Genomic DNA, 19,108 nt, shown 5'->3' with positions numbered 1-19,108 from the left:
TCTATTGCTGAGTGAAGTAAGCCAGGCTATGAAAGAAAGATATTGTATGTATCCACTTAATATATATATATACCGACTATCCACACTCTATGGTAGAGAGCAAAATATTGGAGGGCATAAAAGCAGTGAAAGTACTTAACGAGAATAAGACAGTGTGGAATGGGGGGGGTGAAGAGAAGAGACTAGAGAAAGATAGCAAGAGATCAAATAGAGAGGCAGGACATCAGTGGGAAACAGTTATGGCTTATTACCTGTTGATGGTGACATGTATAGTATTCTCAACTGGATTGGTCTGAGAAGTATTTCATGATGGGTAAAGTCTTTTTACAAGCAAAATGAGAAATAATGATTGACTGTTTAAAAAATAATAATTAGAATAATAATAATGATTGTGAAAAACATTGAAAAGATATTGAATGATAAAGTGGGGAGGTTAATGTCTCTGACATGCATGGCATACCCTTTTGAAAAAGCAATGTAATACACTGAAAAGTTATATGTAATCCAATGTAATATAAAGAAGATTACGATGATAATAAAAATAAAAAAATTTAAAAAATAAATAAAAAAAAAAGAAAGACAGAGACAGAGAGACAGAAAGCAAGAAATCACCTCCTGAGGGGATGACCACACCACAGTCCCTTCTCCTCCATTCTCCTCTTGGGATCTTGAGCATGCACGTACACGTGCCTGGTGTGAGTTCAAGCCATCGGGTCCAGGACTCGAACCATTGTCAACTATATGGAAGTCCAGCGACATAGCCATTATTCCAACTGCTGGTCCCCGGAATTTTATTTTTGTCTCTGTCTTTTGAGGATATGCTTATAATGTGTGTTGGTGAACATCTCTATAGTTTAATGTATTGGATTTTTTGGGAGGAATTCATGGATCTAGATGCTTATTTTCTTTTCCAGATTTAGGAAATGTCCTGTTATTTCTTTAAATAAGCTTTCTGTACTGTTCTCTTTCTTTGCTCCATCAGACACTCCCATAATACTTGTTATTGGTTTACTTGATGATGTCCTATATCATTTAGGCTTTTCTCCACTCTGTCATTTTTTTATTTGTCCCTCTGATCTGGTTATTTGAGATCACCTGTCTTAAAGCTTTATGATTCTTCTGTTTGGTCGAGTTTGCTTCTGAAGCTCTCTATGAAATTTTATAGTTCAGTCATTATGTTTTTTTCAGCTTCAGAATTTCTATTTGGTTCTTCTTATGATTCCTACTTCTTTGTTGAATTTCTAATTTTGCATGGTTCCTTTGATATTATTCATCTGTCTATCTGTGTTCTCTTGAAGCTTGCTGATTTTGAATTCTTTGTCAACAGTTCATGGATCTCTATTTTTTAAAGGACCAATTATTGGTCATTTACTTTGTTCTTTTGGTGGTGTCATGTATCCCTGATTATTCATGATTCTTGTGGACTTACACTATTTCCTATGCATTTGCATAAGTAGGTAGCTCTTCCACTGGCTTTGGCAGATAAACTCTTCATCCTTCAGAGATTCTGCCAGTCAGCCTGTCTAGAGATTCTGGGTGGGCTGACTGTTGAGGTCTGCAGTCAGTCTTGCTGCTGGAGTCCCTGAGCAGCCTGGCCCAGTGCCTGTTTGTGCAGGGTTGGTTCTGGAGCCTAGGTTCCTTGGGGGGTAGATCTGTAACTCGTGTCTGTGTGTGCAAGCTTGGTACTTGGGTATGTGAGGATGGGCTTGGTTCCTGTGTCTATGGGAACTGACATGGAGTTTGGATCTAGAGAAGCATGCATGGATTCTGGATCTACTGGAGCTCGGATCTATGGGAATTGGTCTCACAGAGGGGTCTTCTGGGATAAGGTTGTATCCTGGGTTGACTGGAGTTGACCTTATTACTATTTACAATGGATTATGGGTCTGTAGGGGTTGGTTTGGTGCTGGAGCAGGCCTAGAACATGAGTTTCTGAGGGCTGGTATGGAGCCTAGGGTCACAGAGGCTGCGTTGAAGGCTGGCTTTTCAGGGGGTGACCTGGAGGCTGGAATCACAGGAGTTGGCTTGGTGCTGAGGCAGGTCTGGCACCTATATTTGTGGGAATTGGCTTAGAGGTTGAGGATATAAGGGTTAGCCTGGATACTGAATCTACTAAAACCTCATCCTGTGAGGGCTGGCTTTGATTCTGGATCTGCTAGAGCAGGCTCTGACCCAGAGCCTGGAGATGAGTCTGTAGGAGCTGGCATGGAGTGTGAGTTTTCAGGGATTGACCTATAACCTGGAGCCATGAAAACTGACTTGGTGCTGAGATGGGCTGGTGCCTAGGTCTGGAGGACTAGCCTTGTGCTAGTTTGGGCCTGAAGCTTAAAACCACAGAGTTCAGTCTAGTATTATGATGAGCCTGGAGTCTGGGTCTGTGGGGACTGGCTTGGTGGTGATATTCACTGGAGTGGACTTGTTTCTGGGGTCCATGGTGAGGTAGGATGCCCTTTTACTCTATTTACCCTACACAAAAGATATGCCTCTTCATGCTCTGTTGCCTATATTCAGGGGTAAGATAATGCAGGCAATACAAAACTGTTTTTCCTACCCTCTCCTGCACATTTTATTTATTTATTTATTTATTTTATTTCTGTATTCTGTACAGATGCCATTATCTCCTACCTGGATTTTTCAGCTCTTGTGAAAGTATTTTTAATGTTCAATAAGTTATTTAAATTGGTATTTTTGTGAGAGGAAGAGTACTGAAAACTCTTATTCTTTTATAGTCCTGAAATCACTATAAAATTTTAGAAATGGAAGGCAAATCAGTGATTGCCAGAGGTTAGTAACAGTAGATAGTTAGTGGGGTGAAAGGTGGGAATGGGAGGAAGATGGATGTCAGTATAAGAGGGGAATACAAGTGATTGTTGTGGTGCTAGAACTGTTTATTGTCTTGACTGGGTGGTGTATATGTGAGCCCAAACATATGATACAATTTTATAGAATTAAACACACAGACACATTAATATAAATAAAATGGGAACTTGAAGAAAATGAGCATCACTGTCAATATCCCGGTGATAATATAATATTGTTTTATAAAATTTTAACACAGGGGAAACAAGGTAAATAGTATGTGGGATATATATGTATTATTTCTTACAACTCCATGTGAATCTGAAATTATCTAAACAAAATTTAAGTGAAAAATTTTAAAAATCACCTTAAGTTAAAAAGTTACATTTAATTTTCATATTTTTGTCAAATTGCTCTCAAAATTTGCTTTAGTGTTTACTCCTTTTCTTCTTTTTAATTAATTAATTTACATTCATTCACTGAGCATTGTCACAGCATACAAAATGTGATTTCCCATCCAGAATATGCTGCATAGTGGCTTAATCATATTTGTTATCATTAATAATTTTCCATTTCTAGTTTCATGTATATATATATATATATACGTATATATACATATACATATATATGCATATATGTATGTGTGTATATATATATACACATATATGTGTATGTATGTATATATATATATATATTTCCCCCTATTTCTTATCTATTTCTTACCCTCTGCCATTTCCCACCCTCTTCCCACACTATCTCAGGTGTCCACAATTGTTTTCCATTTTTTTTGGCCATGTTTTATTGATTCAAAAAATTTCTTAAATAATATAGCTACTTTAAGTAGGCTTGGCAGGAAACATTGTAGTAAATGTTATATTTGAGATCCATTGTCCTTATTACCATCTTTCTATTAAAATTCCTGTAATGTTAATTTTCAGATGCAAAAGAGAACATCTTTCCTAAATTATACTGTATATTAAATGATACTATAATAAAAAAATAGCTACTTTAAATAGCACGCTCTGCTGATACATTCATATCTATGAATACATGTCTGACTTTAGGCATGAAACTCTGAGTAGAATGAATATACTATAAGGTAGCACCTAGCTGATGCTATATAGTTTACTATGGTCATTAATTATGTATTTTTTACTATATTTTTAAATATAAAGACAAGTAGATTCAGTTTTAATAAATCAAAGAAATGCTAAGGAAATATGCTTAAAACTTAAAACCAGGAAACAGATTAGGATTCTGTTTAAAGAGTAGGTACATGAACCTATCGGCAGCTTAAGACAAGACAAAAATCCTTAAAACTGAAAAACAAAGCCTAGAAGAAAATCAGCAATGTTTTAGTCAAAAGTCATAAAATTCTATTTTACCAGTTCAGTTTCTGAACTTCTGTTCTGATCTTCTGTTGTGATTTGATTTTCCCTATTAAATTTTGGGATATAATATTCAACTCCAGACTAATTTGGCCATTTTCTTAGTTTTTGAACTCTTATTTCTGTGCGACTGTATTTAATTTTCCTGGTATAGCACTCCTTGCATAACTTCTTGGAGATCTGGTCTGTTGTTGATAAATTCTTTCAGGTTTTGTTTATCTGAGAATGTTCTTGTCTTTTCTTCCCATATGAAGGATAATCTTGCCAGGTATAGTATCCTTGGTTGCAATTGCTTTTCCCTCAACACTTTGAATATATTTTCCCGTTCCTTCCTCACTCTCATTGTTTCCGATGAGAGACCCGCTGTCAGGTAACTTGACGTTTCTCTCTTGCCAATCTTAGTATCTTGACTTTTGTCTGCTGTTTTGCTCAACTTGGCTATATTGTGTCTTGGAGAATATCCTTTAGTGTTTACTCCTAATGACAATGGAGTATATGAAAGTCTTAACCTTCTTCTAAGCTAAAACAAACAAACAAAAATTCCAGCTTAATGATGCACTGGTGATACACTCTTCAAGTGATGCTGGATCCATAGGGAAGGTTGTGGATTCAGTTCCTCAATCAACATGAGCACACTGGGCACACACGCCCCTGATCCTGGCTGGCTGACAAGGCTGGGGTAATCAAGGTGTGTGATCCTGGTGAGGATTCTTTTCTCTCTCTATCTCTCACTCTTGTGAGAGAAAAAAAACAACTTTAAATAAAACAACAAGAAAGAGTTACTACTTTTCACCTAACAAACTGGACAGAATTAAGTTATGTGGAGCCCATTATTGACCAAGGTGTGGGAAATGAGACATTCTAAATTGTCACTGGTTGGATTCCCCAGTAAGTAGACTCTGAAACAGAGACTAGTGGGTAAAGGTATATTATGGTGTGTAGTTAGTATTAACAACTGTGGAAGGGACAGAAAGAAGCAGGATTGGGTAGAGAGAGAAGTTGAGTTGAAATGCTGTCTTGACAATAACCTTAGCTGGCTATAGACATATTCTTAAAACTTGGATATTCCTTCAGAGTTGTCCCAAGTTAGGAGTTGGGGCTGGACCTTTTAACCTTCATATAGATTAGTTACTGAGTTAATTCACTTCAGCACTGAAGTGGCTTATGGCAATTATTATTGATATCAATGGTTGAGCATTTTTATCTATCAAGTTATGAGCGGTGGTCTTCAAAAAGTTCACAGAAAATGTGTATTATGAAATTTATGGATTTCTGAAAAGTTTTTGCATGAAAAATAAACTTATCCATATTTATATGAACATTTCAAAGCCTCTCTGTGTAGTTCTTCTTCTCTGATACATATTCTTAGTGGACAGGAATATTTTTATAAAACTCATGCCCACTTGTGCATATCTACCCACATGTCTCTACACCTGGTCTCTGGTATATCAATTGCTGTCCATCCAGGCTGAGACATTCTTTACTGCCCTTGAGACTATGTATATTTTAATCTCAGATCCTTTCTCTTTCCACACTAAATAGATAACAAAATGTGCTGATTTATATATATTTATATATTCTTTTTATTCATGGTAAGAATATGTGTGGGAGGGAGAGGAGAGAGAGAGAGAGATAAGAGCACCCTCCATAGGGTATTGTCATGCTGCTAGCGTCTTTCTCCAGTCCTCTAGTCCATCAGAACTGAGTACTTGTTTGTATGCTGGTGTGTTTCAGGCTGACTGAGAATTTGAGCTCTGGATGCCCTGTGGATTCTAGCTTCTCTTGAGCAGTGCATGATTTTTGCTATGTAGACATTTAAATATTTTTATGTAGTACATTTATTTACCTTTTTCTTTTAGAGTTATTTTTTTATTTCATACCATAATAAGAAAACTTTTCCTTCCAAAGAAAAGAATTAGCCTATTTTGCCAAATAACTTTTTATTTAGAACTTTAAAATTCCTTTGATTATTTATTATGGTATGAAAAGTGAGTTAAGAGTTTAGTGATAGTTATTCAAAAGGCTAGCCAGTAACCTTAATAACATTTATTTAATAATTTATAATTTCACCATTGAAATGAAATGCTATCTTATCATATATGAAATTTCATGATGAATTCAGTAAATCATATTACAAATTTAATCATCTTAAAATTTTCTAATATTAACATGTGTTTGTATTTCTGGAATAAATTCTACTTGCTCATGATTCAGTGCTCTTTTGTTGAATTGATTTACTATTTTATTAAGGAATTTTGCATCTATTTTTAACCATGAAAATTACCAATAGTTTTTATTTTACTGTGCTTTAGTCTTAGTGTTTTGTATAGGAAAATAGAAATGAAATCCCTGACTTTAGTCTTTGTTCCAAGGAAGATGCTGAAAGTATGCTTTTTTTAAAGTGTGTATGTGTGTGTGTATGTGTGTGCACACATGTTCACTTACTAGAGGAAACAATTTTTTAGAAGAATTATTTAACTTTATTTATTATTATTATTTTTTTGAGAGAGATTGTTGCTATAAGGCACATGCACTTTCTGGAGAGACAGAGAGACAGAAAGCGAAAAATCACACCCCCTTCCACCCCTAGGAGAATGGCCTCACCACAGTAACTTCTCTTCCATTCTCCCCTTGGAATGTTGGGTACACATGCACAATGTCTGGCATGAATTTCAAGCCTCTGGGTCCAAGACTTGAACTGCAGTCAGTCATGTGGGAGTACAGTAATATAACCATTATACCATCTGCTGATCCTGACTAGTATTATTTTTTAATTTGCTATAGAGCACATGTGCTCATGAGAGAGAGAGAGAGAGAGAGAGAGAGCAAGTCACCAGGTTTGGGACTCAAAATGTACTTGGCCATGTGGGAGTCCAGCACCTTTAACCACCACACCACCTGCTAGCCTCTAGGAGAAAACTCTTTATGTGGGCATTGAGGTAGAGAAATAGGATAACACACCCAGATAACTTGGAGCCACAGGAAGAGAAGGAAGTGAAGTCTCTATATCCAGAGAACAAGCACGCTATATTAGTTGTCCATTACTTTAATATATAATGAAGTGCCACAAAGTTAGCGGTTTAAGACTATACACATTTATTTTCTCACAGTTTCTGTGGGGTAAGAGTCTGGGCATAGCTTAGCTGGGTCATTTGTCTAGGCTCTCATAGGCTGTGATCAAGATATTGGCACCTGTGGGACCAGAAGTTGGTGTAATGGCTATGTTGCTGGACTCCCATTCCGTCGACCACAGTTTGTGTCCTGGATTCAGTGGCTTAAACTCACATTGGGTGCATGTGCATGTGTGCCCAAGATCCCGAGAGGAGAATGGAGGAGAAGGGATTGCATCATGGCCATCCCCCCTGTGGGGTGATTTCTCGATTTCTGTCTCTCTTTCTGTCTCTCTTTCTCTCTCTGTCTTTCTGGCGAGTGCATGTGCCCTATAGCAGAAACCTCACCGCCCCCCCCAAAAAAAAAGATATTGGCATTCTATAGCAAAAATCTTAAAAAAAAAAAAAAAGATGTCAGCTAGGGTTTGGTTCTTACTAAAGGCTCAACTATGGTAGGATCTGCTTCCCAGCTCCCAGAGGTTTTTACCAGAATTAATTTCTTGCGTCTGCTGCATTTACTACAGTTAACTCCTTTAAAGTCAGCAATGAAAAGAGAGAGGGATACTCTAGAGTCTGTTAGCAGTAAGGAGTCTTACGTGATGCAATGTCATCATGTGAGAGACATCCTATTATCTTTGTCATATTTTATAGGGCAGAAATTAGTCACACTCACTCACACTCAATAGGAGAGGATCACAAAAGGACCAGAACACCAGGAGAATGGGGATCATGGGAGCCACCTTGAAATCTGTCTGTGTACACCATGTATATGCTGTGCTTGACTGCACAGCCCCATCTTCATCCTGCCTCTTACCTTACACAATCACTTGAGGAAGAGCTTCTGTGATCAAAACCTGAATTTTCAGCCAGAAGAATAGAGAAATAACCGCTAGGCTGTGAGGCAATTCCCTTTCCTGAACTTTTTGAGATCCTATTATTTTTACTTGAGCTGAAGAAATCCAGTCTACCTGCCAAATAATTTCCATCTGGACTCTCAACTATAAAATATACATTAAAAAATCATCAAAAATATGAGAGAAACCATTATTATAAGAAAGCTGCCAAATTTACTAAACACAGGCACACACACGTGCGTGTGCACACACACACACACACTTTTGAGATAGTAGAATTAAAGAGGAAGGGAAGTAATATTAGCACTAGTATTAATGCCTCAGAGAGACTTAAGTGGATATCACAAACTGTAAAAATGTTCTAAACAAGAAAACCAGAGCACCTAGAATTTTTTTTAAAATTATTCTACTTAACTTTATTTACTTACTTATTTTTAAATTTGACCAGAGAGGGACAGAATGAGAGCAAGAGAGAGGGGGAAGTGAGAAAGCAAGCATCAGGTTCAGGACTCGAGCCATGTTTGACCATGTGTGAGTCCAGCACCCTTAACCACCACACCACTTGCCAGCCCCAAGTACCTAGAATTTTGAAATCTGATTGGAGAATACAACCCATTCAATAAGTGGGCTAATTAGCTGAAGGCTGAATTAGAATAGTGAAAATAAGGATTATTACAGAATGTAGAATGCAAGGATAAAGAGATATGAAAAATAAAAACAGACTTAAAAATAGGGAAAATACACATTTAATTACAGAATTAATCTAATAGCTGTTTTGAAAGGAGAAAAATCAAGTAGAGAGAACAATAATAGAAACAGGAGAAGAAAATGTCAAAGATCTGAAGACACATATACAGAGTGCTAAAGAGTATTAATAAAAAAAAATTATCCCACACAATGAAACATTAGGTAAAACTCTAGTAAAATACTTAAAACATACAGAGAGAAGAAAAGAGTTAGATTGGTATCAAACTTCTCAGTAGCAACACTGTATACAAGAATAAAATAGAATTAAAAATTCTGAAAGAAAATTATTTTGCACCTGATATTCTCCATTCAAACAATCAATCAAGTATGGATAAAATTAAAGACACTTTTATATATACAAATATTTAGGAATTTTGTCAATCAGAGCCCTTCTCTGAAAGTATTACTTAAAGATGTACTCCAGCAAAATGAAAAAAAGAAAGAAAAAGGAAAACCTGGGACATAGAAAAAAAACAATGATGACACAGCAAATCAGTAAGTCATAGAATTAAGGGTACATTATACAAAAGGGGAAACATAATGGAATAAAAACTCTAGCTATTTTCATTGGAGGAAGTAGGAGTGGGAACTCTATCAAGAGTCTTGTTAGAGTTTAGAAGGAGGATATTGTGTAACTACCATTGTGGTGAGAAAAAAATAAAATATGAATTTGTGTCAACTTAGGGATAACCACTGAGCCAGCCCCTCAGCACAGTAGTTAAGCGCTGTGCATAGGAGCTGGATCCCATGTAACGATGAAGTTCAAGTCTTGACCAGGTACATGTGTGTGAATGTTTCAATATCCTGATGGGATAGAAAAATAGAGAAAAGAGGATTGAGGCATGGTTATGATCCATTGGGGATGCTTTCTCTCTCTCTCTCTCTTGTACCTACACCCTCTGGCAATTAAAAAAATAATCATTAGAAGAGGAAATTTACAGGGGGCCAGCAAGTGGTTTGGTGGTTGGAATGCTGGACTTCCACATGGCCAGCCACTGTTCGAGTCCTTGACCTGGTGGTTTGCTTTCTAGCTTTCCCTCTCTCTCTCTCTCTCTGTCTTTTTCTGGTGAGCACATGTGCTCTATAGCAAACTAAACAAAAAAATTTCTTAAAAAAAGAAAAGAAAGTATGCATATATATATATATATATATAATATGTAAATATACACACATTAACACACACACACTTTTATGTACATATACAACAACTAGAGAAGACTGATTAAAGAGAAATGTATCAGTTCCACAGAAGTTAGAGAAAGGACAGGAAAAAAGTAAGGAAGTCACAATAATAAAATATGAAATATTGTGGCAAAAATAAACTCAACTATTAGTGTTCAGATGAAATGTGAATGAGTTAAACTCTCCTATAAAAAGGCAGAAACTACTGTGATTTAGGAACTGTGCTAAGCACTTTACATAGATAAGTTTATTAAAATCAACAATAAATTCTACAAGGTGGTTCTATTTTCACTCTTACACTAAAGATGAGAAACCTAAACTTAAGAAAGATTAAGTCATTTGCTTAAAAAGTAAAAGCCAGGTTCAAATCCAGGCTCCTTGATGCCCAAGGCCATGCTTTTAGTCATATTAAACTGCCACTTAGCTTGGTTAAAATTTTTTTTTGTGTGTTACTTGTAAGAGTTTAACCAAGGCAAAACAATATATAAATTCTGAAAATAAAAGGTTGGGAAAAGATATACTAAGCAAGTGATGACAAAAATGAGAAGTAACAAGGGCAGTAATAACACCTGTGTCCTATGATATGGAAAAACAACTTTAAGGACAGTGTGAGTAGTCTAATTCTGTTTATGTTAAAAATGTGTGTATGTGTTGTGGAATTAGTGTTGGCATGAAGAGGCTATGTACATAGATTGTTTGAGTTGTTGTATAATACTGTTTTACTTGAGTAATTAAAAACAAAGTATAAAGGAATAGACACTATCCTTGATCTTCAAGAACTGACCAGTGTAGCTGGAGAATAGGCAGGTGCCCAGCTGTCTATAATGCAGACCAGGAGAGAAACTAGGCAGAGGCAGTGTATTATGTTGGGAGAATACAAAACTAAGCTTTAAAGGAGGTGATAAAACAGGGTATGCCTTTAAATAAAGGTGTCACCAAGCACCTCTCATCATACTTTGACAATTTCCCCTTTTCATAGTGGGGGTGAGGGTGGAGAATCAGGAGGCAATGTATAAGAATGACAGTGTCAGCCACGTGTCGCCTTTTCAAAGCAATGAAATGTTTTCATCCAGAAAAGAAAAAAAATAAATCTCAACTTTTCTTATTTCATCCAAACTGGGTTGTCTGTCCCTTTGCAGTTGCTATGACAACAGCACCTCTCCTCCTTCTTCATTTGGATCTATTTCCAAACTGAGAACAATGAATGTAAAAGATCAGAAAATGGAAAAAGCAAGTAGGCATTAAAGGCATTAGAATTATTTACCCTGGAGAAGAGAATGCTAAGAGGTGGCAATAATACTGTTCTGGGCTATTAAAGGTTACTACTCCATAAGTAGTTTCCTGCTTGGGGCCAAGATAAAATCAAATTTATTTTAACTGGAGGGAAATAGCTTTAGGGAGAAAAAGTCCCTGACAGAAGTTCTGTAGGACTGCTCTGGCTCTGCCAGGGTAGAGAAATGAGGAGATATGGGAAATTTGTCTCCTGCTGTAGTTGTTATTTTCTTCTAAAAAGTTCTTGATCAGTAAAACAACAATCATAACAACAACAACAATAAAACACTCTCAGATGCTTTAGATTTTGCTTTGTATTTATGACCTTAATCTTTGCAACAATCCTATGAGAAAAGTACCACTAGGGGCCAGCAGGTGGTGTGTGGTTAAGGCACTGGATTCCCACATAACCAACTGAGATTTGAGTCCTGGACCCAGTGGTTTGAAAATCACACTGGGCACATAGGTGCCCAAAGTCTTGAGAGGACGATGGAAGACAAGAGATTGCAGCGTGACCATTTCCCTGGGAATTGATCTCTCATTTTCTCTCTCTCTGTCTTTCTCCAGCAAGCATGCACACCCTGGGTCAAAAAAAAAATATATATATATATCATTAATAATCTCATTTTAAAGTCAAGAAAACTAAGGGTCAGAGAGATTAGCACCCAACATCACACAACTGATGAATGACAGAGCTGGATTTGAACCTAGGAAATCTGTATTTTTAACCAATAGTAACTTATGCAATAAACACTCTCCTGAAATGGTTTCAATTGCATTGGGACCTTTGAAGGAATCCCGTATAAAGCCTTAGACAACATAAATTCTAATCTTATTTATCCATTGAGTCATTTCTTTTTAATTTCTGTTTATTTATTATTTTCCATGTGCAAGAGAGTTAGAGAGATAGAGAGAAATAGAAACAGAAAGACAGTACCCCCAGCAAGCAAACCACACCACTCCTAGCTTCACCAGTCTTGGATCATGGATCATGAATACATGCAGGCCTGGCATGCTCAGGGAAGTCCCTGGGCATGAATTGGAAACCTTCCCAGGTACATTAGTCTCACTAAGCATTTGGTTTAATGTGGCACCACCTTCTAGGCCCAAGTCATTCTTTTTATTTTTCCCTTTTTAAAGAGATTTTTGCTATAGAGTGCGTGCGCTTGCTGGAGAACCAGAGAGAGACAGAAAGTGAGAAATCACCCCCTAGGAGGAATGGCCACACCGCAATCCCTTCTCATCCATTGTCCTCTTAGGTTTTTAGTCACACACACACATGCACCCAGCCTGAATTTTAAGCCACCAGGTCCAGGACTTGAACCATAGTCAACTACATAGGAGTCCAGCAATATAACCATTATGCCATCTGCTGCCCCCTTCAAGTTGTTCTTTAACAATTATTTACTGAATGCCTGCTATAAATAATTTCTAGCTATAACTAGGGAGAGGTGAGGGTGGAGAGAGCAGGGTGCACAAGATCTCAGAGCTGGTAGTCTAGTACAGGATCACAGACACAAACGAATAAACTAATAGGTAATTTCAGGGACTAAATTCAGGCAAAACTGCTGCAAAGGAAGGAAAGCTAGGCAAGGCAATGAGACTGAGAATAAGACCATGAGTGGATGATAAGTCAAGGCCATGGATGCTGCTAATTACCCTACAGTGCATAGAATGACCCAGTCCAAGATGTCCAAAGCACCAAGGTTAAGAAACCCTGATCTCTACTATAAGACTGTAGTTTATAGGCCACAGAAATAAGATTGGAATTTATTCTAAGCAAAAGAGAATTCACCAGATGACTTAAAGCAGTAGAGTATCTTAAAGGGGTTTATACTGCAGGAGATAACACTGGTTTGCAATCAATTGGGTTACAGTGAGTAGAGATAGCAGTAGAGAGCGCAATGAGGTTTTCTGTTTTTCTAAACTGTATAATAGTAGCAGTAAATACTCTAGATGGTGATGGTGGCCTGCTTTAGAGGAGTAGCAATGGCGATGAAGAGAAATGGCCAGATATGGGAGGCAAAAGTGACCAGACTTGCTGATGTGTGGATGAAATAGGAATGAAAGATGACTCTTAGGTTGTGGCTGGACCAACTGGGCAGGTGGATAGAGCTGTAAATGTACATCAGGGGGAATGTGTTTGGGGAAAATGGGGAGAAACTTAAGAGTTACACCTAGACAAGTTAGATTTGATAAAACTATCAGCTATATAGGTTGAGCATCCCTAATCCAGAAATCTGAAATGTTGCAATAGGAAATTTTTGGAGTGCTGGCATACCACAAGTGGGAAATTCAATACCTAACCTCATATGATGGCTATAGTCAAAACACAGCCAATACAAAAATATTGTATGAAATTGTCTCCCAGCCATGTATATAAGGTGTATATAAAACATAAATGAACTTCATGTTTAAAAATAAACCCATCCCCAAGATGTCTCATTATGTCTGAAGAAATTTCAAGAATTTTTATGGAAAAATGGAATTATAGTACAAGTTTATATTAGTGCAAAATATTTTTGAAATCCCTGCACAGTTTTCTTTATGATACACATTTTTCATGAAGTGTTTGAAGACTCTTACTATATGCAAATGTTTCAAAGTCTGGAAAAATATGAAATCTGAAACACTTTTGATTCTAAGGGCTACTCAATTTATAAAAGAGAAGATTTGCATATGAATATACATTATTGGAAATAGTCACACAAGTGGCTGTCCTTGACTGGGCCTCAGTTTCCTCCTTTGAAAAATGAGCTATAACCCTAAAATTCTATGAACTTTAGGAGATAAGGCCAAAAAATGAAGGATTGGATTTGATTGACTTCAGCAGTATCACCCAATTTTGAGACTCTTCTATATTGTACTAAATTTTCTCCTCAGAGAACTGCTAAGGAAATAGACAAGAGATGAGGAATTTAGTCTTATTTTGCAGAAACTAATTATGCTGCATAAGAACTGATATCCCTAAGGACCCAGAGCTAGTCAGTTATCTGGGACTAGGTCTGGGATCTCCCCAGCAACTGAGGGAGACTGATAGAAATAAAATTGCTCTATGCTATAAAAGGGACTGTTTGAACCTCCAAGGAGAAGACAGGACCTTTGAAAATTATAAGTTAGGAATTTCACCAATTTCTTTCCTAGTGACCCAAAGGCTATTCTCTGTATCCTCTCCCAAATTCATTGTGGTCTGACAAGGTATGGAAAGACCCAAAGCAGGTAAAATATCTTGTTAAATTTGTTAGCTGTGGGACCAGCAGTTAGTGTAATGGCTATGTCGTTGGACTCTCCCGTAGTCAACTGTGGTTCAAGTCCCGGACCCGGTGGCTTAAACTCATGCTGGGCACGTGTGCATGCATGCCCAAGATCCCGAGAGGAGAATGGAGGAGAAGGGATTGTGGCGTGACCATCCCCCCTGGGGGGTGATTTCTCACTTTCTGTCTCTCTGTCTCTCTGTCTGTCTGGTGAGCGCACGCACCCTATAGCAAAAAAAAAAAAAAATTGTTAACTATTTCCTTGGTTTATACACAGGCTGAAAAAGGGCTCATTTTTTGAGGTTACCTGAGTAAGTGAGCTGAGACTTCCTCCTTTCCCCTCTACCTCCCCAAACAAAAACAAAACACACACACACACACACACACACACACACACACACACACACACACATACACAAACGAGCTGGCGAGCTGGCGCGAAAGGAAATGAGAAAGACCAAGAACACAGTTGCTTTTGTTTTCTTTTTGGAAGGTTGGGGAGGGCAAAACATCAGAAAGGAAGACACCCCATCCAATGCTGTGTGAGTGGCTTTCCCAGCTGAGGTGGGGGAGAGCCCAGGGGAAATAATCTGACTCTTACTGGTAATTAAAGGGAGAATGTCAAGTCTCCCAGAGGACCAACCATTGCTTATTGGAGAAGTGGAGCAATCTGCTTGCAGCCACTTACTGGAGGAAAAGTAAAATGAGTCCTGTTTTAATGAAGTGTCCTGGAGCTAGTGAAACATTCCACCAAGGGCATTGTCTCCAAGATTTGCTGAGTTTATTCTATTGAACCATAAACATACACCAAATAAGAATCTTAGCAATTAGTTTGTGAGGGAGGGATTAACATCCGCAAATATTTTTCCAGGGTTAGCAGTATGCCAAGCTCAGTGATACGGTTGTGATGGTGAAACAAGGGTCTAGGGCAGATATTTTAGGCTTCTTGTCCATACAGTTTCTGTCATAACTACTCTTCCATAATATCACGGAAGCAGACACAGACATACATTTCTTAAAGAGTGTGGTTCCTAATAAAACCTTTCTTCTCTCCCCTCCCCTTTCCTCCCCTCCCCTCTTCCCTCTCCTTCTCCCTCTTCTTCTTCTTCTTCTTTTTTATTTTTTCAATTTGCCAGAGGGCCTGTGTGCTTATTGGAGAGAGACAGAAAGAGGGAAAGTGAGAAAGCACCCCTATGGGGAATGGTTGCACTGCAATCCATCTCCATCTCTTCTTCCTTTTGGGATTTGGTCATGCATGCACATGTGCCTAGCATGTTTTTCAGGTCACCAGCAAACAGGGCTAGCTTCAGATTTAGCAGGCCTGCAGCCATTTTGAAATTAAGAAAACAGTCTAAGTACTGAATTATGGGGAGGTTTAGTTGAGGAATAATCAGATGAGAAACCAGCAATGTGTATTTGAAGAAAAATAGGAATTAGGATAATTGCTCAAAGAAAAGCAATTGACTGTGAATAGAAGCAGCCAGATTTAGTTTGCTGATAACATCAGGTTTGGGACTTGAGCTGCACAGTCAGCCATGAGAGCACAGTCACCTTAATCACCGCACTGCAGGTTCATCTGATAAAACCTTCTTTACAAAAATAGGAGACAGGCTGGATTTGGCTGTCAGCCATATTTTGCCAAGACTTGGTTTAATGCATTTTTTTATTTTAAAGTTTTATGTATTTATTTCTTCCATGGTGTGTGTGGGTGTGTGGGTGTGTGTGTGAGAGAGAGAGAAAGAGAGAGAGAGAGAGACAGAGAGGGAGGGAGAAGAGAGAGAGAAAGAGGGAGGGAGGAGAGAGAGAGAGAGAGACCCCCAACAGGGTTTTGATGTCATAGTAGACCCCCAGGCTCAGCCAGGCCGGGATCGTGGACATGCTCATGCCTGACATACTCAAGGAGGTCTCTAGACTTTTTAAAAAAGTTTGTTTATTTGTTTGTTTATTTATATTTTTGCTATAGGGTATGTGCATTCGCCAAAAAGACAGAGAGAGAAAGAGTGACAGAAAGCGAGAAATCACCCCCCAGGAGGGATGGCCATGCCACAATTCTCCATTCTCCTCTTGGGATCTTGGGCACACATGCACGGGTGCCCGGCGTGAGTTTAAGACACCAGGTCCAGGACTTGAACTGTGGTAGACTACATAGGAGTCCAGCAACATAGCCATTATGCCAACTGCTGGTCCTGGTCTCTAGACTTCAAACTGGCATCTTTTCATGTGATTCAGTCCCGTGGAGCTTCACATGTTATTGCCAAGCCACTGTCCAGTTCCACTGAGCATGGTTCTTATATCTCACTGTGTACCAGGGACATTATCATTACTTTAAGGTAATGCACATGACAGTGTCACCTCCAGTTAATTCTGAATATAATCTGGAATAGGGCCTGAGCAACTGTACTTTAAAAAATTCTTCAGTTATTTTCAGGTGCACAGGGATGAGAATCAATGGGCTTAGAGTTATGACTTTTGCTTGGTTATACAATAAAATCATGTGGGTGTGTGTGTGTGTGTGTGTTAAGAATAATTTCATCTGGCATCACCTTGAGAGACACTGACTTAATTGGTCTAGATGTGGTCTTGGTTGGAATATTTTTGAAGCTCCCTGAGTGATTTTATTGTAAACGCCAGAGTTGAGAACCACTGATTTGGATGGCTAGACAAATAGGCAATTTGAATACAGTGTGATAATCGTATGACAGGAGTAATTTTTTATTCATTGAGCAAATATTTATAGAGTTCTTGCTATGAAGTAGGAAAGAGCTCTTAGTATTTATAGATAGTAACTTTTAGGTTTCATAACCTTCTCCAAGGTAGGAACTATTAGTATCTCCATTCTATAGATGAGGAAACAGAATCTTATTACTGCTCAAGACTCAATTGCTTCCCATTGTGCCTAGGATAAGATCTATGTAGGAAATTATATTCATGTTCAAAGTATTTGATTCCCCTCCTGGCGGAGGATTTTACCCCCCCCCCCCAATCTCACTAATATGTCAAGTATGGCCATGCAGTATATGCAGGGATACTCCATGCAGGAGAGTTACATAGTCCCACTCTGCTGAACATGCTTTGGATGAGTGAAAGTGGTATGTGTTACTTCTAAGTAGAAGCTTTAAGAGCCAAGTATATAGCACCTGGTCTCTCTCTTTTTCCTCTTTTTTAAGACTGACAATGGCCTATTCAGATTGATCCACTCTTGTCTGAAGGGGCAAAGATACCCATAGACTGAAGGACCAGAAGTTAGGTCTGTGCTTCTCAGTGCTCAACAAAGCCCAGTCTTGTGATACAAGAGTTGGTGAATAAGGAAAGGAATTTATTCAGTGCAGCCCACAGCACGGAGATAGCAGACAAAGTCCACAGTGCATGAGTTGCAGAGCTTATGTAGGGGAATGGGTCAGTGTGTGAATGCATATAGAAGCAAGGTGTAAGTTATTGAGGGTAAGTCTTAGGGCAGAAATCACACCGACTTCTGGCCATTGTCTTCAAACAGGATTACTAAGAGATCTGATAAACAAGCTCCTCTTGCTTGAGGAACTGTTTTTGTTCAGGGCAAGCAGGGCAGAATGATGGGTTTCAGTTTTCTGCAAGGGACCTAAAGATGAGCAATGGGTAAGGCAGCAGAAGCAAAATGAAGTCAGTCAAGACAACGCTAAGATCCTAGTTTAGCTACACGTGGCTTTGCCACATTCAAGCTGATAAAATATTCTCAGCCAGTCATGTGGGAAGAGGCTGATGTTATTTTCTTCTTTCCTATCTTCATAGCCCAGTATCCACAACGATTCAGCACCATTATTGTTAACTTTCATTAGTTAAGCACTAGGCTAGTGAGGGTGATAAAAATATAGAGGTTAAAGACTGATTTTATTAAAGGTTACACCATTTATATACACTCCCAAGACTAAGTACAGTTTGGAATCACTTTGGCACTCTTATGACTCAGCTGCCCCGTGACATGACAGCAACACGGAGGTAAGACCCAAATGGATATATAAGTAGGAAACACATCACTGTCATAAACCACTGATATTTATTACTGCAGCAAAACTTAATATGGCATGTAAGGCCCTGCATCATTTAATGATTTGGTCCAACTTCCCCAGCCTTATCTCTCAAATGTTCCCCCCTTGACTTGCCTCTTATTTTTCTGCCAGATCCTTTAATGTCACTTTCCTAGAAAAGTCTTTTCTAACTTCCCATCTCCCCCTACAACACAGGACTAATTTAGATTGCCCATGTTCTATCTCATAACACCTGTTCACTTTCTTCATATCACTCAAACACAGTCTTTAATGTCTCTGATGAGTGTGATTATCTGTTTACTCCAGGAGAATGTAAGTTCAGAGAGGACAGACCTCATGTCAGTGTAATCCTTCATTGTGTCCCGGTGCCTGGTACACTGTAAATACTCAATTAATATTTTTTGATCAAATGGACAAATCTGGATCCAGATAACATGTGAGCTCCAAAGTCAGGGAAAGCCTGAAGCATCTATTATGAAG

Source organism: Tupaia chinensis, unplaced genomic scaffold (assembly GCF_000334495.1).
Source record: "Tupaia chinensis unplaced genomic scaffold, TupChi_1.0 Scaffold000231_2, whole genome shotgun sequence".
In the NCBI taxonomy this organism is placed as follows: Eukaryota; Metazoa; Chordata; class Mammalia; order Scandentia; family Tupaiidae; genus Tupaia; species Tupaia belangeri.
Note: the sequence above shows the minus strand (reverse complement) of the source record.